Raw genomic sequence first — 23,239 nt, forward strand, 5'->3', positions numbered from 1 at the left:
AATGCAGCCTCCGCGGCAGGGATCTGATCCAGAGACCTTCGGACCGGCAGCAGAACTCAATAGCCACTAATCGATCACGGCGAGAAAACCAGGCAAAGTTTGAAGGTCATTAGAAAAATTGACAGAGGCTCAGATTGCCTGCTGCAATGAACAGCTTAAACAAAATGCGCTTTCACGATGATGATTTTTCATTTAGTGCTTTACTATTTGAGTGTTCTCTCTTCTGCCGCATTCGATCACCTGAGAGTCGCGTCAAATATTTTCATTTTTACTTAGGCGGTTTTTATGGCTACCTAATAATTTTGTGCTCTACACTTGCTGAATTTACACCTATCTTTATTTTCGCTTGCTTTATGGCCAGCTAATTGTTTTTTATATGTTTACACGTGTTACGTTCTACATATTTTCGCACTGCTTGGCTCTTCGCGCTGAATGAGCCGATGACGCGCACTGGTTTTCGGTGCCGCTTGCCCTCTTTTTGCACTGCCGCCTGCTTGGGAGCGTCGCTGCGTACGCGCCTCCGCCTGAGCTGATGCAGTTTTTACCTCTCGCCTATCACTGGGAACCGGTTATAGCACTCAGCTCACTGCAGTCGCCAGAGTGTGTTGAACCCCCTTGACAAGTGTGTTGACCCCCCTTGGGGTCCTGGACCACCGCACGGTCCCACTGTATGTCCGAACGTTCATGTGGTGTTTGTTCATGACGTGGGCACCCCGAAGCACCGCAGCAAGCTGCGATGGCGGGTCCGGAGACGAGAGCACGACCTCCCAGTCCTCCCAACTTGATAACGCGGGCTGTCCCTGCTGGGGAGGATCGGCAGGGCAGCTGAAAAGGATGCAGGGGAGGTGCCGCAGTAGTGAGATAGCAGCTGAGGGGATGAGAGAGAGGGGGTCTGGAGGCGTCTCCAGAGGATCTGTTGGGAGTGGGTAGATGCTTCACTCGGCAGCCACGCAGAGACACACGTCGCCTTTCTTGTCTAATGGCACTCATACTGCTTATGCAGTAAAAAACTTTGTCACAACGTGCGCTGAAATCGACTGAAGATGATAGCACTGACGATGAAAGAATGAATTGTGGTATTGTGGTCAGTTTCCCCATAGTAGGATACATCTTAAAAAAATGCATTTGGTAACCATGGTGTCCTGTGCTAATGCGCTGACCAATCGAAAAAGTAAACGGAATCTGCTTTCTAATGTGTGACTTGACAAGCCAGAGGCATCAAAATTCTTGATTGATTGATTGGTTGATTTATTGATTGATTGACCGATCGATTGATTGAAGTAGCTTTTATTTCCATCAGAAAAAGGGCTCCTTCCTCCCCGCCCCCGGTACGCAGGCCTGGGAAGACGGGGGCTTAGCATATTGTTAAGGTAACAAAAAAGCTTAAAAAACAGTCTTTTTTGTCGTAGCTGAGTTCTGTGCGAAGGTCCTGAATGTAGGCGGAGCTTTACTGCAGACTTAAGTTGTACCCGGCTACAGCACCTACAAAGATTAGTTTAAAGATATGTCTATTATAACGCACGGAAATTTTCCTTCAAGCTGAGTGGTGCCTGAAACGCATTGCTCTCTCTGACTGGCTCGCAGCCATTTGCATACAGCTGAGTGTGTAGCGCGGGAAAAGGATCCCCAGGATCCCGAGCTCCCGTAAGGCTCATCCGCGGCGTCATAGTGTACAGGTGGCAAATGCATTTAATTTGGCGAGTTTGCTCACAAACTGGTGAGCAGGTTGCCGCCTTCTTTGGTAGGCAGCAATTTGTGATGATGCCACAAAGTCACGTGGCCTCTACCGACCAATCAGGAAATTTCGTGGGGAATTTCCAACCTGCTGGTGTTCTCTGATTAGAAAATGGGACTCACGTTACTCTGATGATGTAATCAAAGAATTCACCAACCAGGGAATTTCAAAATCGGGGAGCAGGTAATTTTTGTGAGATGACAGCCTAAATGCTACCGCATCATATCGCAAAAATTTGTGCCAACTCAAATTCTGTCAGATATCGAGCCAAGCAGCAGTTTATTTTTCCGCCATATTGACCCACAGGATTACCGTAGACCTCGTCTATGAGGAGGGAGATATTATGGAATCGCCTCTAGCATTCCATGCCAGCGCCGAGGCATGTTGTTCTATGAAGCATCCTACTTATTCAGGAAGCATCCTTACGCTCGCGTGGATAAGCTAAAAGAAAAAAAACAGACTATATACAGACCCGAGCGAAGGATGACGGCCTTGCGCAAATCCTCCCTCTTCCTCTGCTGCCTCTCCGTGTACTTCTCTTCATCAGAGTGGGCGAAGGACGGGTTTCAAGAGATCCGCTACCGGGCGCACTTAAAAGCTACTCGCTTAGCGGCGCATGCAGAACTTCCACATTTTGCCTCCATGGCTCACGTTCACCCTCTCTCTTCGGCGTCTCCGAGCGTCTGCGCGTGTCCCACTCAAGTCGACTCAAAGGAGGCCCGCCTCAGAGGCTTGGGCTCGATGAAGGTTTGTGCCCTGTGTTCTCCAATCCCCAGCCCTTCTCAACTTCCACCGCAGTCTCTCCATCAACCTCCTCCACATGTCTCGTCACAGCTTGTTTTACTTCTTGTCGCCACAATCGTCCGCTTGCGCAATGTGCCGGCGAGCGCACTTTGAGGCGCGAAGTTGTGCGATGGTGGCGCTGCAGCGGCGGAGTTCTGCACTAGGACGGCGTCGTTCGGAGGAAAGGGAAAGGGCGAGCCGAAGCAGCACGCCGCTTTCAAAGGGCGCCGATGGGGTGAGGATTGTGGGAGTGGGGAATAAACTGAAGGGCTTCTCTGAACTCGGCCGCTCAAGCATAGAGGCCCCCGGCGTTCTCTCCTAATAAGCGCTGCGCGCACGAAATACCGCTGAACCTTCTATGCGACATGAGAACCGACTCAGATTGTGCATGTTTTATTCATGGTATTTGACTGGCAGCTGGATTCTTGAAGCTCATTTAGCACCAAATTCACTTGGAAAGAACGGCCTTTAAAACGGGATGTAAACAACGAAAAAAGATAAGAGCTCTATGATGACTAGTTTTATAGCGGGTACTTGTTTGCTTGTATATGCAAGACTTAGACGAAGCTTCTTGAGAACTCCGGGAAGCTTGTTATAGCCCAGAGTGGTACTCGTCCTCATTTCGCAGTAGTTTTTCGTTCTCTCTGAAGGCAAGAATAGGGAGAGCGTCTAAACGTAGCAAGGTCACGACTTAGTCATGTTGAGTCATGCGCAGAAGCATTATATCCTAATAAGCTTTATTGCATGCGTTAATGCAGCAACGAATCCCAGTAGGAACAAACAAACAAACAAACAGACAGACAAACAAACAAACAGCGTATTGGAAAAATAACGAACCCTTTCCACGAGGTCCGATTAATCTGTATTAGCGAGATGTCAACCCTCCTCTATACCCTTGAAGTGAAAGTTTCACATATTGCTTCCTAGTACCTTTTACTGCGCTTATTATTTTAAACTTGGGCGTAACCCGGTGCAGAGGGGTCGAGCTTCCGTTTCAATAAGCGCACTGCTTGCTCGGTGTTTTATCGGCTCGACGCAGCTGTGTCATGCCCTCGGGCGATGTAATTCTTTAATCGACAACCTCTCTGACCCCGTGATGCAACGCCAGGCTAGCAGAGCGCCCGGCAAGTCGGTCCTGCCCTAAAATGAAAGAAAAAGAGCAAACGAACCACACGCACACACAAAAAAATAAAACAAACTGAAGGAAGTGTCCTGAGGCCCATTCTAAACTGCCGCGAAAGGAAAAAAACAGTGATCACAAAAATGTCGCCCGTTTCGAAACCGAAGTTTCTGGTACTTACGCAACATTGTACCGCTGTGTGGAGGGCCCTCTAATGTCGCTCTACACCGAGTACGGAGAGCAGAGGGGAAAGGGTCACCTGCGAAATTTTACCGTCAGTGTGGGTGCGCTATGTGGTTCTCGTCTAATGTGCGGTGCCCCGGAGACTCTCTGTAAGAACGTGTATGCGGTAGGTGATAAGCGTCCGGTTTCGCTAATGGGCACGGAGATGCGACTAATGCCTCGGCTAATGGATTCGCAGGGGGGTGGTTAGATTCAGGACGTTACCCTGCAGATATGGTTGCCGTAACTACTAGCTCCGACCTCTTGAGAAGTGTCGGTTAACGCAGTGAGACACTGTGGCTGACCCGGGAATCTCGGTACGTGGTTAAAGCAATTCGTACCCGCCGCGGTGGCTCAGTGGTTACGGCGCTCGGCTGCTGACCGAAAGACGCGGGTTCGATCTAGGCCGCGGCGGCTGAATTTCGATGGAGGCGAAATTCTAGAAGCCCGTGTACTTTGCGATGTCCGTGCGCGTTAAGGAACCCCAGGTGGTCGAAATTTCACAAATGTGTCCCTCATAGCCTGAATCACTTTGGGATGTTAATCTCTAATAAACCTATAAATCAAACCAATGAAGCAATTCGTTTGCTATTTAGCGCCAAAACCACATTCGCGTTATACGGGACATCGAAGGGTAGCCTGCAAATTTATTCGGGCGGTGGTGACCTGGGCCCGTATTCTGGAACTGTACACCATTCAAACGTGTTCAAATGGGTTTGGCTTGAACAGGACGCGTTCTGATTCTCCATAAATAGAAAAACACCGCTGCCGGCTCTTTGGATAACATTAATAGCGTGGGAGCTGCACAGCCCTTAAATCAAACACAAAAGCGTCTGTAGGTGTTTTTGATGGCTTCAATGCAAATGGCGAGTATTTGGAGTGCATGTTTTGTAGTATTCCCTTTGCGCTTAAACTGCTGACCCGATGTGAAGCGTAGTTTCAGCCGAGATGACGTAAGAGGAAAGACAGGTTAGCTGTCGTCACACAGCCGTACATTCATATTCGGAATTCCAACTAGAAATGTGCATACCTATTGCGAAAATGTTGATGCCCGCGAAACTCGAGATAAGAACCATTTTGTTTTTGCTGGAAATATTGCAAACTCTATAAGAACACTCCGCAACAAGAATGTGTGCGTGAATTATTGCAACGTACATTCGGAGTTTGACAACGAGTATATACTTTCACAAATTTTAGTTGAAGAAAGCTTATAGTCGAGCAAAATGGTGCGTAGCTTTTGGAAGAAATATTAGGGCAAGAAGGACAACCATCACAAGGACGAGAAAACACAGGACAAGCGCTTGTTCTGTCTTTCTTGGCCTTATGATGGGTGCCTTTTTTCACGCTATTCTTTTAGCAAAAGCAAATCGTAGTGCGGGTACAGCAAAAACTGTCTGGCGCTTTGACTTCCGAAAGAGTGCCTTTTCTGGCGTGTGGTGGTTGCTGCTCCTTAGAGGTTGAACCACTTGCTGAGCGCAAAAAACGATGCTCGAATCGTCACATGTCTGCCGTATTTCGTTACAATGCTGAGGGAGGTTTCCAGCTCGGACTGAAGGGTGTTTTCTTCTTTTTACGACTCTAGCAGAGCACGGCAAATGGATATTAACGTTGAGAAAACGGTGTCAGTGACGGTTAGTACTGAGAAAAATCTTTTGCTATTAAGCTATGGCAATGCAGACCACACACAAGAAAGCGTTCTCGAATTCAGGTACATTGGTGTACTATTCTGCTCTGTTCTAAATTGGCACAAATATATAAACTTTATATGCGCAAAGTTATTGCAGAAAATGGAATCACTGAAGTGCTTTAAAAGGTGATACTAAAGAATACAAACTAATAGCTGATAAATCCTTGTACATGCTTCTTCTTCAGTACGCGTCAGTTTCGTGGTCACCACATCATGCTCACGACAAAGATAAACTTGAACGAGCGCAGAAAAAAGTCATCGCATTCATTTTTAATGGCTACGATTGGATCTTTTTGCCTACAGAGCTTTGCCATGACTTATCACTGAATGCCTTGGAGCATCGAGGAACGTGTGACCGGCGTATCGATATGCTACATAAAAATGTGCACAAGTCCGTTTGTATGGCTGCCCCCTTTTATTGACTAGCCATTCTGCTCGCGTGACCCGCTGAATGAACTGATCCTATGAACACTGCACCTTTCAGGTTTTTTCTTTGAATGCCATAAATTTTATTTTCCCGCACACAGTTGAGATGAATAAACCTGAAGGTTCTCTACTAACACCAGCACAGTTTATAAAGCAAGTGCCTACTTATGTATGATCACTTTCTTTTTTTTGTGTGTTTCCTTCTATGCAACCACTCCTACAATACCTCAGAACTGGGAGATCATTACCTGTAAATAAATGAAAATAAATAAGAACAATCCCAATAACACAAGTTAATCCGAAAGCCGGTGAAACGGACGAGAGGCAGCGAAGAAGCAGAATTTTGGCAACACTATGTAAACAACGAACAAAATGATACCGCTTATGCTTTGCCTTTTCTGAATGATTTTCTTAATGCCAATAGTAGAAGGTAAGGCACATACGCAACGCATTTTTCGCAGCACAGACTAAAAGTTCTCTTCCTCTGTGGCAACGTCTCGTCGAAAGTAAATTAGAAAGCAAGTTGTTAGCAAAACCTCGAATTGTTTATCCCTTCTCCGCTGCAACAATAGCCGGAGACCCCAATTCACCCCCACGTTAACCTTCGCGCAGATTCAGACCACAACATCTGAACGGGGATTTGAGAAACAGGATTTGATATGCGGCTAAATTATGAAACGCGTTTACAATGCACAGACAATGAGGTTCCCGACGTCACCCGGCGCGCCTCGGGAAGCTCCAAACTTCGTTACCGGCCTCGCCCGTGCAAGTGGGCTCCGCCACGTTACCGCGCTCTCGGGTCGAGAGAGTGTTGGGGGAAACGCAAGGAGACGGTGCAAGAATGCGAGCACGGAGGCAAGCAAACCGGATGGAGCCTGCGTTCGCAGAAATTCTGTGTGTCGCCGTACTCGAGGGAGAAAAACGCAGAGACGCGCTGTATTGATTTTGGACTTAGCGAGGGGAAAAAGAGGGGAGGAGGAAAAGGAGGGAAGGCCCAGGGATTTGGGCGGATGACGCGGCAAAGAGCAGAGCTTGTTCCTTCGCATTCCTCGAGCTGCAGCGGGCGTTCTTTAAGGACGAGGAGGTAAGAAGGACCGGACGAAGAAGTGAGTGAAAGCGGACAACATTTGTACGCGCTGCTTGTGTGCTGCTTTGGGGATTGGAGCGGGGACTGTGGATAGAAAAGAATGTTTGCGCACGAACGGCGACGGGACCGTGGGGGAAAAAAAGGCAGTTGCCTGCTCCCCGAAGTCCGAATTCGCGGAGATAATCCTTCTCGCAAATATAACGAATTCATCAATTTATCGCGAAGCGGTGCGTCAATTGAGCAGGAACTGCTATTTCTTTTTTTTTTTTTTGCTCACGTAGTTGTTCTTCGGCGGGAGCTGTGTAAGGTCAAGATCGATATGCAAGAGCTCGCCTTAAAAGAAGTTTTAAGCAGGGACTGTGCACAGCCTGCTATACTTTCACCAGTAGAGACCTTGCAGTATCTGCGGAGCAAATTGTTGAAAATTTTTTCGCCATATAAATGTTTTGTTCACATATCAAGACAACGGTGTAAAAAAAAGTACAGAGATGGTAGCTTAATTTTTCATGACTGCTTTTAGCCAAAATCTATATTTTTAGCGCCAGTAGATTAGGAAGATTGCATGATTCCCTCTCATGAAAATAGGAGTATAAAAAGGGACTCATGAAGGAGAGTCGTTAACTTCCTGTAATTTTTATTTTTTATATGTTGAACTCTCGTAGGGTGCCGGCTGTTAACGACAGATTTACAGGTTCACTGCGTTGGTTAAATGGTCATAATGCTGTTACGTTAAGCATGACGCCACTGCAACGCACTACGCTAAATAGCCTAACTACTGACATCACTGTAGTGATAGTATCGTAACATGGGGGACGCTTAATCGCGGATTACGCGTGGTCATGCGACAGCATCGCTCTGAGTAATCCATTTGCTGATCGACGGTTGGACTACCGTTTGCCGGCTGACTCACGTTACCACTAGCAAATCTGTGCTACCTCTCACACAGATTAGAACGCTGCCGGCCTCGTACTAGTGCGACAACCTGGGGAGTCACAATCTATGACCCGATTCCACATTACTGGGGAAACTGGCGCGACATTCTAGCGCTACACATATAGTTTGGTTTGTTTTATGGGGTTTAACGTCCCAAAGCGACTGAGGCTATGAGGTACGCCGTAGTGAAGGGCTCCGGAAATTTCGACCACCTGGGGTTCTTTAACGTGCACTGACATCGCACAGTACACGGGCCTCTAGAATTTCTCCTCCAAATAAATTCCAGCCGCCGCGGCCGGGATCGAACCCGCGTCTTTCGGGTCAGCAGCCGAGCACCATTACCACTGAGCCACCGCGGCGGCCGGTACACGTATAGTATAGGAAGCGATGCTGTGTACTGTCTTAACGGCATCGGCCTCAGTATTGACCGGAATCGCCTCACGACATTTAAACGCAGTTTGTTCCAGTTCTATTGTATTCCTTGTAGCTGGTGAAGTTGTAAATAATGGTTCAACGAGCTGTCAAATCTCCTCTTCTTCCTCCATTAATGACGTCACACAGTTTCGACAGATCACGAGTGTGTAACGCCACTTTTTGGGCGACGCCAGGTTTTCACATCGATTAGCCAGCTAACATCTTCTCATTTATAGCGATTAAACGATATTATAATTACCAGCTCAAGCAGCGGTCGCTGAACTTTCTCTTACACGGTGGCAACCATCCCGTGTGTTTTGTTTGAGCTGTTTTGTTCAATATTCAAAAAATGCTTAGTAAATTTTGAGTTTTATTATTACTACCTTTTTATTTAAAATACACTGGTACACGTTCCACACACTGAAGTTGTCACGCGGATGTATGTAAAGCTCTTTAATAGAGGGCTTAAAGATGTAATTTTCATTCAAAAGGCCGATTTGTATACCCGGACAAAAGCTTCTATGGTGCGGGCAAAACATCTTCCGTTAACTCGGAAGCACAGGTTAGTTAGTGGTATGATCTTCCGAGAAAATTGTTCAATCAATGTGGAGCCGAATGTGCTGAGGTTGAACTGACTCTCGATGGTTGAACTGATCATCGATAATCGCCTGCATCATGCGCCTGGTTGAACTGAACTGGACTGGATGACAGTACCCTGTGTTACAAGGTCCTTCTAAAAACACAGTGCACGAAGAACGAAACGCGAAAAGCAAAATGGGTTACCGATGAATCGTCGCTGAAACTTCTGAGTAGCACCATGGTGATTTGTTCGACATCTGATCGTTTGTTTCGGCTTGGTTTATAGGGTTAACGTCCCAAAGCAACTCAGGCTATGAGGGATGCCATAGTGGATGGCTCCGAATAATTTCGACAACCCGGGGTTCTTTGACATATACTGCCATGGCACAGTACACGGGCCTCTAGTATTTCCCCTCCATCGAAATGCGACCGCTGTAGCCGTGACCTATGTTCGACAGCTGAATATAGTAGCTTCTTTTCCAAGGCATGTAACTTATGGTGTTGTCGCACACGTCTCTTCGTGTCGGTTTCGGGAATCGCAGTACAAGGCCATTTTGCGGGCGACGCATGTGATCTGCTTCACGGGCATTTGCCACAGAATCTTACCGCTGTCGGAACGTGCGATCGCTGGCACGTTCAAGTCTCAAGACTACGTTCTGCAAGTTCTTCATCTGAGATGAGTTTAATGCGAGCCATCAAAGCCCAATCTCTTCTGCTTGCAGGGCGGCCATTGTCTAGGCGCCCCAAATTTCGACCTACGTTCACCTTTGTCGGCCACCTTTCTTCATGCTTCTGCTCTATCTACGCACGCGTCCACTATGCAGTACGTCGATGGCCACGCGATCACGGACGTGTTCCGGCGCGGTCAGCGTAAAGCGGCTCAACGTCCAACTAACCGCTAGCGCCGTGAAAGTGTCCCCGCTATAAAGCTCGTAGCAGAAGAAGCAGGTGTGTGAATACGATGCCCGAACGCATAGGTAGTGACTGCTTCAAAATTACGGGGAGCTTCTTCCGATGTTGTTTCTTTAATTTTCGTCTCAGCAAAGCGCAAAAGTTAATGGAGGCGAGGCCCGTTTCATTGCGAAATCTGATGCGGCGATTTCCGTGACAAAATGAGTAATATCAGTAATTGCTTCCTTAACTGATGTCCTCCACTTCGTCGTCCGTGTCCACAACTGGAACCTCGTAGCACACGTGCAGTAAGAACAGAACAGCAAAGAATATCCCAGCCTATCTTCTCCCACCCCTCCCCCTCCTACTGTTTGCTTTTTGCCCTGAGCCTCCACAAGCTCAACGTGGATCATATGACTACAGATGGTGCATTCTGCACAGACGAGAGGACATCCAGAGCCTTGTCGTTAGTTCCGGTACACGCACGGGAAAGGTTTCCCGAAATGACCTTTCGGCCGTGTTTCCCACCCCCGTTGATATCGCGTCCTGCCCCCGAAGGTGTCCGGTTTCTTTCCTACCTCAGGCTAGACCACGCGGGTGAAACACATCAGGCAGGAGACGCAGCCGCACAACAAGGGCCCGAAGAACGGCGCGGGGACAAGTACCACACATATGCCGTGCTGCTAACGCCGCCTCCATCCTTCTCTTTCTTCCACAGCGTCGCACCGGCCGGGCGAAGAAGTGCCCAGAGATTTACGTTGCCCGGTCGGCGTTGGAAATTGCGCGCATCCCTCTTACTCGTCCGTCGTCGTCGTCATCCGGACAGTACAGACGAGCAAAGACGACGGCCCGATGGCTGGTCCCTTGGGAGGCAAGAGAAAGAGGGGCTGAAAAATCGAAACCGCAACGAAGGAAGGAGCAGGCTGAGGGACAACGACTATACGAGGCGCCCTCCCCACGCTGTTTGCGGAAGGCAAGGGCGCTACCCCAGTGTCTTGAAAGCGCAGAACAGTAGCGATAGGCCCCCTTCTCGGAGGTACACTTCTCGGACGAGCCATGCGAGAAAGCGGTGCCAACGACCACAGGGTGCAAGACTACCTTTTGACCGAAAAACAAAAAGGAATTGCAAAGAAGACAGGCGTATAAGGAGACTTATAGACAAGTTGAGAAGGTAATGGAACGGCGTGAAATGCAGCGTGTTATAGCTAAAACTAAAACAAGAAGTGATGTCGACGAGACATTAAGGGCAAATAAGAAAAGAAGGAAAAGGGAAAAGAAAAGAGAAAATGAAATGGAAGGAAGAGCCCCGGAAGCGTTAATATGTTGACAAACGGTGATGTCGATCCCCAACGACGTTTTCATTTCACCTCTCCGAAGGAGCGTAGGGAATTTCTCCCCTTTTTTATGTTTCCCTGTAAATCGACGACGAGGGCGCAACAACGAGCAGGGGGGGAGTGGGCGGGAGCGGCTGCAGGAAGCTCGGCGGGAAGACGCGATAGCCTCAACTGAGGGGACGGAGAAGGGGCCGCCAGACAAACGACTTCAGGGGAGAAGCGAGGATGTAGCGCGGGTTTATGGGAGGCAACAATTTTTCGGAACGAAGCGCTTTCGAAGCCGTTCCAATTGCGGAAGTCCGGAGTTAAACGGCCATAAATAGCAGCCTAGCAGCCGGGAGCGTTTCAATGAGAAGGCACGACGATCGGGAGGTGGAGAAGATGGGATGGACGTCCGAGCTACAGGCGGCGTTGGTCTGCCGGCGCATCGGCGGCGTGATCAATCCGCGGATATGACTGACAGTTTTGGACGGGGTTAGTTGACAGCACAGACGTAAAATTTGATGTAAAGGAAACTTTTCTTGCAATGGACTCGCGTAAACCAAATCCCCGTCTGTATCAAACACTAACACCTGTATAAAAGCTGGCTGTGTGAAGAACCAAATATATTGAACTGCCTTATTGCTGTTCAGGGTCATAATGTTTGTCTTGTAATGCTTTTTGCTTGCCATGCGAGCCGGAGTTCCATCTCTCTGGGAAGACTGTAGGCGCAAAATAATTTTGCACCATATTCTACAGAGTGGCGCTGCTGTACTATGTAGACTAGTAATGATTAGCACGACGCGCTGTGAACAAATAGCATCATATCGTTAATTATTCGAACATTAATGTCCCATCGGTTTTAAACGATTTCAGGGCAACATCGCCCGATAGTTTTACAGCGACATCTGTATTGGTGTCGTGCTGCGAGGCAGTGTCGTCGTCGGCGCCGTCCCCCTCGACATCTTCCCACACCCCATAACTGCTTATTGCAACCGGCTGCTCCAGCCTCCACTCCACCCTTTCCTCATACTATGGAGGAGAATGCGGACATTCCGACGTGGAATGGTATAGAGAGGAATGTGCGCCACAGAAAGACAATTTGCTGTGCAGCTGGAGGAATGAAAGGTGTACGTAAGCGCCTTCCCATTGCCCTTCCCAGTGGGACAGCACCCCGTTATACACTGGCCAGGATGACCAGCGCTTCCTAATCGCTCGGGCTAGCCGAATAGCTGTGGCGAATGACGCCTTGGACTAAGGGCTCTACTCCTTCGGTTCCTCCCTCGTTTATTATGAAATGTTCTTCCTATTTCTCACACACTCAATGCTGTGGCTCAATGCTGCGACATTGAGCGCTCAATGCGCTCAATGTTGCGCCAACCTATGGCGCAAGAACCAATAGTCGACGAACCAGGAGCACATTCGCAAATGGCCCCTTAGTAAAGCTTGTGCTAGATCCCTCTGTCGATCATCATTTACAAACAGAATCATCTTGGGATCATGACTATAGTTGGTTGATCATACCTTGTGCGCTCACCAACAACGAAGCGGTTTCAGGAAACAGGATTTTTGTGCGCCTCGCCTCAGTATACTGTCAGGTCTGAATTCGGAGGTATGCAGGTGCGTTGCGTAAACATGCGTCGTTGGAACGTGGGAAAAAGCCTGTACTCGTCAGAGCTACGAATATTTTAGGACAAGGCTTAGAACAAAGAGTACACTAGAACGCGATTGTTCGGCCGTACTTTAGATTTTTTTTTCGCTTCATGCAAAGCTAGAAAAATGTGCAGAAAAAAGGACCACAGTCTCTAAAGACGCCAAAGTGAAACATGAATAAGCGTCAAGGGGAAATAAATAGAGAAATAAAAAACAAGGCGGTGGGGAAGAGTTTGCGGAAGGAGTGGCGAGACGAGACCGGGCTTTTCAAGAGTGTGAACTGGGGCGTTTATCCGGAACGGCAAGCCATGCATCATTGATTTTTACGGTGGCTTGTTTCAATTCGCGTTTCAGTATACACGTCCTTATTAATTTATATTTTTGTGATTTATTTCCTTACTCCCTCAAGCCTTTGCCAGAAAGTGCTTGAAGATATATTTTTGGTTAGCCTGCTCATGATTTAGAGACTCCAGCTTACAAAAACAACGAAAAAGCCTCGAGGCGGATTCGCCTCGGCAGCTTTTGGTGTGCACGCAGATTCCACATAGGCATTTGTTTCCTCTAACCATGTACCCATCTATTTTCCTTGATATAAAGCTCTGATATACAAAACTAGGGGACGAGAATAAAATTTTTGGCATTGCATTTTTGCTAATTTTGATCTTCAAGAGGGGAAGATGTCAGTCACTTTTTCTTTTTTAAAATATCTATTCGCCTTCATGCACTTCACGCTTCTGTTTTGTAAGTTGAGTCGCGAGGCGTAAAAAAACTACGAACAGAGTTTGTAAACCTCCCGCGGGGAGGTGCTAATGTGTAAGAAGGATTAGCCTCACAGTTTTTTTGCATAATTCAAAGCAGCTTTTCAATGTGTACCATGTATAGCAGGACCTCAATGCGTGTCAACCGAAAGGCACTTAAAGAATAATGATAATCTTATTCGTGTTCTCAGTAAGTAAGCAACTCGAGAAGGAGTACGTTAACGTGAGGGGAAAAAAACATAAACCTGATAGTAATCTTTCACTCGGCTTATACTGAACGGTTGCTCGCTTCCTCCCATTCAAATGCTAGCGCTAGAAAGACGTCACATGCCATTTATAGTTACGCGCGAGGCTGGGCAGAAAGTTTACTCCTGGGCGGGCTGGTTGTCGAGCATGTCAGCCTTTGGACACGACACACTACACCGATGCTGTCAAATACACCCAGGAAAGCTTCTCATTCAGCTATCGCTGAAATCTGGCGTGTTTTGGAGCTTAGAGACTCGCACACCGGTACTCAAATTTGACATAGGTATGCTCTGAAATCAGTCTTGCAGAAAAAAGAAATTCTTAGGAAAAAAAAAGTACAACCAGTTGGTGACCGTTTTTCAGGACCTTACAGAAAATCAAGCTAATTTTTTTGTCAAAATGTTATATATTCGTATTAAGACTAAATTCTCGTTTACGAGATTCGGTTCCACTGCAATCAGAACCAGAAAAATTACGCAAATGGATATGTTCAGGTTCATGCAGCGCTTAACCGTGGTATCCCTCAAGCTGCTCTTCAGCGGAGGCGGGAGTACTGAACACTTAGTATTGTTCCTGGTATGAAGCGAAGAAAAAGTTGAGTGCAACGTGCTGGATAGCAATTTTATATATATATATATATATATATATATATATATATATATATATATATATATATGGTTGCTGTCCCGAAAGACGCGGGTTCGATCCCGGCCGCGGCGGCTAGAATTTCTCCTCCAAAGAAATTCTAGAGGCCCGTGTACTGTGCGATGTCAGTGCACGTTAAAGAACCCCAGGTGGTCGAAATTTCCGGAGCCCTGCACTGCGGCGTCTCTCATAGCCTTAGTCGCTTTGGGACGTTAAACCCCATAAATAAACAAAGAAACTACTTACCTTTCAACACAGAGCGGTAAATACAGCTGCGAAATTTAATAGTAAATGACAGTTATCCACAACAGTTGTGCGGTGCAACACATCAGTAAAAGGATCTTGATTAATCATTAGAACAGCTGTTATCTGCTTCCTAATGAGCTTTGCTGGTATGATTGCCAGATCTAGTGAATATTTCAGTGCGTTTAAGAAATCTACAACTGTTTCTTTAATGTATTAGTAATTGCCTTACAACGGGGCTGTGGACACTTGACAGAGAAGAGGGCTGAGTCGGGCTGGTTGGTTCATGTTGAATGGTATGCGGCAAAACTGCGCTCACGGACGGGACGGAAGACACAGACGCATGCGCTGAACTAACAACCAAATGGTTTATTGCGGAAGAGGGGGAATATAAAGCACAGAAGGGAAGCACACGTGGCACGAACATGACATGACATACATAAGGGAAGTCATCACTGATTAATAAAGGCGATCTCCTGTGGGAATAGAGCCACCGATGGTTGGGTTACACATGAGTTGCCCAATGCGTGAATGTGAAAAGCCTCCGATATGAGGCGCGAGGTGTGATCTCTGTACTTGGCGATGATAGTTGATGATGATGATGATGATGTCCCCAGGCTTAATGGCACACACCCACGGCGGGGGATTGGGTGTTCAGCGCATAGGTCTGTTTCTTCTTCTTCCGTCCCGTCTGTCAGCGCTGTTTTGTCGTACCATTCAACTCTTGACAAACGACGCCTATAAATGTAATAAAACAAAAACAGGACCAGCTATGAAGAGCAATAGGCAGACCTAGCATTGTGGAGATATAACCTAATGACTATAGAAATAATAGTCAATTTGGAGTAGTATACCTACGGTTAAAGTAGAAGCTGCAGTGCCCACAAAGCGCTTACAAGAACGAACTGCACTCGAATTGGGAAAAGCAAATGCAGCTCTTATATCGTTCCGGATAGTGTCAGCTGTACGCGAAAGCACTTTCCAGATTTTACCCCGCCATTTACATTCTGGCGACCAGAAGTAGAAGCGTCTTCTCGGCCGTTAATTCAAAGGATACAACGTGGAACAGACTACGAGGACGCGGAAAAGCCATAACGTAATGGAGACGGGTAAGCGCGAAACAAAGGCTCAATCACCGAAATCGAGAGAGCCGTTCGGGGATGAGGGACAGGGAATGAGACGGGAAAAGGGGAAAAGACGACGAAGATAACAACAGCGAGGGAAAAAACGGAGCGATGGAAACGCAGCTCTGCTCCGCGGGGTCGTTGTGAGAAATGACCTTTCAGGGGCCCTCGGAGAGTTCCCGTTTTATTTCGCGCTGTGCGGCAGATGGGGCGAGAAACGCTCTCGCCGCAGCCCCGGATCTGTCAGCGCGTCCGTTCTCCCCATCTGCTTGACGGAGAGCTGCGCTCCGTCGCGGCCCGCTGGTTATAGTCGGCCGCGATGTCGGCACGCTGTGTATGAGTGCGGTAGTCGTTTGCATGCACGGCGCGGCGTAAACAACATTTCAATCAAATTCCCGCTCTGCTCGAGAGATGGTCTGTTTAGACGGGAACTGCCCCTCGGATACTCCCCAGGTGAGCTCGTGCGTAGGGGAACGTGGAATCACCGCGAAACGTTGCGCGAAATTGAATTTACCTCACTGCGGACGCGATTTGTCAGCCAGAGTTTCCAAGAGGCCGTATTTCTTCTGCGTTTCTCCATAACGCCATTTTTTTTCTCCAGCGGCTTCGCACCAGCGCGTTGAAACCCGAACTTTCCGCATGGAACTCGGCCAGTTTTTTTTTTTGTTAGTTTCTTCAATTAACTGGACCCTACACTAGAACTTTGTATTTCCGCTTACTCCCCACTACATGAAGCAACATTGCACGGTCGGGATTTTACAAAGCAATACTCGGTCCGCATTTTCATACCGCAAAGCCCTGCCAGCTGCACGTGTGGCTGTGATACAGGCAAAAGAACATCTACTGTGTTAGTGCCCGCTGTTTAACGCCGAAAAGACATCAGCCGTGCTGTGCTCTTGACTGCCTTGATCTTGTCCCTCGGACAAAGCGTAAGATCCTCGGGCCGTGGCCGCAGCAGTTGACGGGCCTCAAATCCTACAAAGCATATTTCGATACGTGAGGGCGTAAGGCTTGTGTGACCGACTGTGACTGTGCTCACCCATTCCCTCTTTCCTTTTACATTTTTCATCCCTTTCATCCAGTGTAGAGTAGCCAACCGGAACACCTTTCTGGTTAACTTCCCCGCCTCTCCTCCTTGTGTTTCTCTTTCTCTATGTCTATTTTAGTCCAATACGCGAAAGACGGGCGTTATAAATCTCAGTAGTAGCAGCACTTAAAACAGTATTTATCACAGCGCGTTAGGCCTCATCTGAATTAAACAATCCGTGACCGAAGGTCGAGCACAGGCAACTTCAGGCTTGACATATTTAGTAACAGCTTTGTTAGTAGCGCGTGCGGTTATAAGCACCACGCCCCTGCCCAAACTCAGTCCTCCAAGGCACACAACGAGTACTGTGTAGTTCCTCAGCTGTCCCAGATCGAACATATTCACTTACGCGTCGCTGAGCCAGTCACAGCGCTATAAAAACGCGCTCTTGTAAACCAGTGACCTTAACTTGTTTAAGAGGGTTATTAAGCTAATATATGGATATTAAACTTCGAGAGGCAGACGGCCTATCAGTGCATCTAGCTTTCTTTGCACCTGTTTGTGACTGAGCCGCGGCCAAGGTAGTTCTGAAGAGTTTCAGAGCATGAATTTTTCTCAGGACATGAACCCTGCTTAACTTAGAGAGATTTAGAACTGAAGGCGTGCCACGCATGTTGCTTTGCACGGATAAGAAACAAACACCATTCCCTGGTTACTTTTGGCATCAAATTCCCAATCGCACCACCATTCGAAAAAAAAAAAGTGGAGCATAGAGAGCCCTCTTTCCGGGCCCTTGCTTAAGCTCTTTTTTAATTATTTATTTTCACATACTGCTGCCCTTACAGGGGCTATCGCAGGAGTGGATATGTGCAAAACATCGTAGATACAGTCAAAACTACAAGACATGGTAGCAAAAATGAAAATATCAAAGTTGAAAACATTGGGACCTGCCAACCTTCACGTGTCAGAGCTGTTTCATGTAATTTCTAAGAGTAATTGAAAGGTGACTGCGGCTGAAATCCCTATATAAAAGCGGTACATATGCAGCCCCCCAAAAAAGCAAAATACAGCGAGGAGGAATAAATCATCGATTCTTGAGAAGCGTTGCCAGATTACCCAAGGTCGCTTCGTTTTGGTGGGGTATAACTCTATCAAAACAAGTGCCATCAGCACTTCTTTTTATAACCCCCGGGGCGGCCAGATAACCCCGGTACAGCCAACATTCGTCACGTCCATCTCGCTCGAAAGAGGGCGTCGCGTTCGTCCACGTGTCGGCAGCAGTCCTCGGTCAAGAGCTGGGCTGCAAGTGCTTGCCGGACGGCTCAAAGCGTCTAGACTCAAAGCTCTCGGGAGGGCAGTAGAAGGTCCGCGCCGTGGCCCCGCCCCACAATGATGCCAGGCGGAATCTGCTTGTTTATCTTGGGCGCAATCAGTCTCCCCATTCGAGTGGGGCAATGGTGCGCGCTATCCCAAACCACCACCATGCTTCGGACGGGAGAAGGTGGAAAGGGGGGGGGGAGGTGCTGCCGCCTCTTCGCCGTCGGACACAAAGAGACGAGGAAAGCGTCGGTGGAGGCCCGCATTTGCATGGAAAGCGGTCCGTGCTGCGTTGCATGCTCGCTTCCAGCCCAGATATAAAGCCCGACCAAAATGGACCGCGGGGCGCTGATATGCATACGTGTGCTCCGCCCCGCTTTCCGGACCTCCTCTCCACGTAACCTTCTCTCACCCACGGCCTCAGCTTCCTCAGCAGCTCCGTTCACATCGCACCTGGAAGCAGACCTTTAAAACCCTCTATTTTGTAGCGCGGTGCCGGAAAGAGCTCTCTCCCTTTTTTTATTTACATCCTTCGGCTAGCAACCTCCTCCTCTCCGAACCCTTCTTCCCTTCCCGAGGCCCGAGCACAACTTCTCTTCGCGAGAGGCGCTCCACTTCAACCGAAGCGTGCGTCTGTTTGAGCCAGTGTGCGTGCCGGCGCGGCGACGAAGAATATAGAAGCGCGCCCAGCGGCAGTCTGAGGCGGGATTAGCAACGCAAATGGCAAGGACTCGGGCGCGCTTCCGCGGCCCGCAATATAGGGTCGGCCTCCTTTTGTGAACCGGGGCAAATGTTTGCCGATCCCTGCCCTGCCGTGTATGTAAACGATCGCGCCCTTTGAGAGCTCACCGCCGCCGCCACCGCTGCTGCTGGCGCGGTAAGCGCACGCGCTCTTGGGAGATCGGAGGTTGCTGCCGGCTCTTACTGCTGCTGCTAGCGCCGCTTGGCGGCGACTACAGTGGCGATCGCGTGCTCACGCGAGCACGCTATATTTGCGCTGCCTCAGCTCCGCTCGGCGCAGGAAGCCGATTGAGGAGGAGAGAGAAGAGGACAGGGGGGAAGGGGTGCCAGCATTCCTCATCATGTTTCTCTGCGCTAAGCTCCCGCTGGCGACGGCTTGCAAAGCTGTGGGGTGTGGTCAGCCGAGTCCCTAGAACACCCTTTCCGTCCCTCTCGAATGCATGCTCTTCTATGCTCGTCTTACGGTGTTCACTGCTCTCTTTGCTGTCGCGGAGGCGCACGCTAGGTCGCGCTGCACTCATCAGCGCTCTCTCCGTCTCTCTCTCACACGCGCGCGAACTCTCTCCACCACCGGAGGGCTGATTGTTGCCGCGTGCGGACGCCGGTGTAACTGACTGCTCACCGCCAGGTCGCTCGGAGATTAGACCTAATGCGCTTTCAGCGCCGGATTATTGCAGCGTCGTTTCGGGGCGGCGTTTTGTACCCAGCCTCTTTTTTATGTTTTGTATCCCTACTCACTTCTTTCGCCGTCCTCTCGGCGTCCACGTGCTTTGCAGCGACTTGGCCCGTTCGCGCTGTAGCGAGGCCGCTCATTACCGAGCTTCGGGCTTCGCCGGCAGCTTTCTCTGGCAGTTTTATTTTATCCGCCGAACATTGAAGCCGGGCTTGTTTATCTTGCCGCCGATGAAAGAAAGAGTCGATGAGTTCCTCATTCGCGATGCAATCGCGAGGCCATCGATGCGTGGGATCCTCTTCCGCACCGTGCGCCCCCTGTGTCCGCGGTCAGTGGCGCGGAAAGTGTGCTCCTTCGGACGGCGTTTCGTATATTGCCGTAGAAAGCGCTTCATTGCTAGACAGAAACTTGGGGGCGCAGTGCTTTCTTTCGTTAGGCGCTCGCAGGGAATAAAAAGTTCTCACACAGTGACTTGCGTTTTAGAGAGGCTTTAAATGTCTATCTTTTGGCGCCGTTTGACTTTACACTGGTAGGACCATGTTTGCGCACCGGTATTAGTTCTGGCTTCACCGATGGGAGATGCAGGAGCAGTATGCCGGTTGATTTTGCCACAGCAAGAGTAGGATAATAAAGTGAAATATATTTGTTTGCTTCCTAACTTTCTGCGATTAACTTTAAAAGTCACTGGAGAGAGTTGCGCGTGCGCAGGGAAATTACTTAAAGAAAAAAATGAAATCTCCTGGACCTCTCACCCATCCACGGGAATACAAATATGCAGTACGAAATTCATAAATAGTAAATAATACGCAAAAAGGCGACGGTTATCGTTGTATTGCAACCACCCCCATCTCTTTTTACTGCATATACTTCAGGACTTACCACAATCACGTGGCTAACAGATGGTAGCACATATTAAAGAGCTCCTACATCCTTTCCTCGTGTCAGTTATGATACGGACCAAACTGTGAACATTTTCTTGCCTTACGGTATAGAAGGACGACACAGTTTTATTTATTAGAAAGTCCCTTAATCTGCCCATCGTTCTAAAAGTGCCCTCCTGCCCTGCACATGGCAAACACTCGGCAACGTGGGCCAACAAACTCTTCGCTTTACTATTATCTTCCCCTCTACCTCGTGGTTTCTGTTGCTTCGTGATTTTGCCTCCCAACATCAGCCGAGCCTACCTCAACGCTCTGTCAAAAGTTTCAAGACGAAAAACGAGCTGAGCGCATGACAACCTTTATGGCAGAAATGAGCACGCGATTGCGCTACAATTCATTTGCAACATGAAATGAGGGGCGCCTAAACGAAACGTATATCTCAGGCAATGAGGAGACGTTTAGGGCGACCAAAGTGCTCTCTTGCGTACATCTGCAACGGAAACAAGGGGAAGGAAGATGCTGAAGAAAGGAACGAAGGCGGAGAAGGACACGCCTTGAATTTGTTCATTCATGGCCATGCACGCCTTCCAGCGCGGGCGAAATGTTAAGCCTCAGCAGTATAAATATATCCCCGTAAATCAATGTTCACGACAGAACAATGCATGCAGTCAAGGCAAACGCACGACTACCATCACAACACAAAATGTGATAGTGTATTTACACGCAAAGTGTGATGGCGTGTTTGAATGATCCTGCGGGGCACAACTCCCGACTCAATTACTAGAAGCCTGTGCGTGCCTCATTCGAACTCGTTTCGCCTGACTAACAAAAAAATAAGACCAGCTACGTTAATGTCATTGACGTAACCGCTTATGAAATTAAGACCGCAGAGGCGGACAGAGTCGTTTAATGGATTTTGCGCAATCCTATCACATAGCCCGAATAAAAAACTATTTTCTCCAATAAGCGGCTCGTCTGTGCTAAAGCCCATTCCAAGAATTGCATTTGGTACCAGATTTTTCCCAAGAACTGGTTAGTCGACAGCGATTCTCTATTTCGTTCAAATAGATGGGAACAAGAAGAAAAATTCTAGTTTTAAGCACTATATTATGACTGCCTGAGAAGGCTTTGTAATTGGAAAATCACGTACACGTAGGCTCTTGCTAATGAAAGTGACTGCTGTCTAAAAAGAAATGAAGAAACTCTCAAATTATGAATTCGCGCGCACTGCTTGAGGGCAAAAGAAGTAGAAGTCAATAAAAAATGTGAATAACGATTGGCAGTTATTACGCAATACCCTGTTCGACAAACACTCCCACACTGACGTCCTAGGAGTGTGGATTATCCTCGTCGATCGTATCGGGTTCTCTTTGGTTCATTCCTGTGTCGCCCGAAAAGCTCCGGGTTTTTTAAAGCACTCAACCTTACTTCGAGCCGGTGTTAGCTTTTATACGTGTTGGAACGTTCTCAGTTGTTGCAACTATGTGACGTCGGGTTAGGGCAAGAAAGCGAGTTTGTGATGGACTCTGGAAATGGGACGCACACAAATCCATTCGTTTCATTTTTAGTGAAATGTAGTTTATTGGAGGTTTTTACCCGGGTAGCTACTCGGGTAAGCTCGGGCAGTAACTCGGGTAAGCTCGGGTAGTAACTCGGGTAAGCTCGGGTAAGTTCGCACGAGCGTCGTGCCATCCGCAGGAGAGGTTGCTCGGGAAGAGCAACATGGGTCACAAAATCCTGACGGGTGGCTGGGATAGAAACAGCCACCTGCCAGTGCAGTGGCGCATCCCTTAACCGCTGCGCCACTGCGCTGGTAGTGGTATATGAGGACTGCCGCCATCTGCGAATCTTATGTAGGAATTGCCAATTCATCATACTTGGGCATTAACCCACTAAAGATATCATGCCACACCCCTAAGGCGGAGTTTAAGTGCCCCCTCCAATTGAAGAATGAACCCCTGCTTTCGCAGGTCTACTCGGTTTAACTATGTTTAGCCCTCATCAATTTTTCTATTTCGGCCGTGTTGTAAATACAGTGTAAGCACAAATACGCCTGCGTGGGAGTAAAAAAGGAGTGATATGTTCTTTAGTGCACTCCCTTTCATGAAAGGAAGTGCGTTAGAGGACATATTATTCGATTTTTACTCGTCTCTGTTTAGAGTGCTAGATAGTCACAGACGATGTTCAGTGTTGGTTCATATGAGCCCCTGGTCTACGCAGGAGGAGGAGCTGCTGCGCCGGCCGTGACCGCACCCGGGCGCTCGTGAGGCCGCCCGAGGAGCCCTGACCTCGGCCGCTGAGCGACAAGGCGCCGCGCTGGCCCCTCCACGGGAGAGAGATCGGCCCCCTGGAGACGACGGCGCCAGCCCAGACATCGTCGTTGTACACCGCAATGATCAACTACTTCTCTGGTATGCATTCCATTCCACTATACGCTGAACACGCGCGCTCGGCCCATTCTTCTAACAGTATCGGGAGAGCATCGACCAGCCGCGCCTCATCACGGCAAGAGGCGGTGAAACACGCGGTAACAGACGCATTTTGAAGCGCAAAGCTTCACTAGGCTCGTCAACACCGGGTCTGACGTGCGCCGTGATCAATTTTAGCCACAGCTGCGCATGCGCGAAACCGAGCGACGTCACGCGGAGCGCAGGTGGCCGCTGCTTCGCCGCCGCGCGCTGACTCCGTCGTCTGAGCGTCGCCGCTTCTCCTCCTCGCCACCTTCACCGCTGCCGCTCGGT

At 48.6% G+C, this 23,239-nt stretch overlaps 1 protein-coding gene across 8 annotated transcripts in view; it reads left to right on the forward strand.

Annotated features, from left to right (window-relative positions):
- The window catches only part of GluClalpha (glycine receptor alpha 1), a 365,874-nt gene that overhangs the window by 143,861 nt on the left and 198,774 nt on the right, over positions 1-23,239 (forward strand). For all 8 annotated transcript variants that reach the window (XM_089547751.1, XM_089547755.1, XM_089547753.1 and 5 more), the window contains one exon: positions 22,719-22,909. The gene's annotated coding sequence lies outside the window, so the exon portion shown is untranslated. The remainder of the gene's footprint in view (positions 1-22,718; positions 22,910-23,239) is intronic.

The sequence above is a fragment of the Amblyomma mixtum genome, chromosome 6, assembly GCF_055824585.1.
Source record: "Amblyomma mixtum isolate Tamu chromosome 6, ASM5582458v1, whole genome shotgun sequence".
NCBI classification, from domain to species: domain Eukaryota; kingdom Metazoa; phylum Arthropoda; class Arachnida; order Ixodida; family Ixodidae; genus Amblyomma; species Amblyomma mixtum.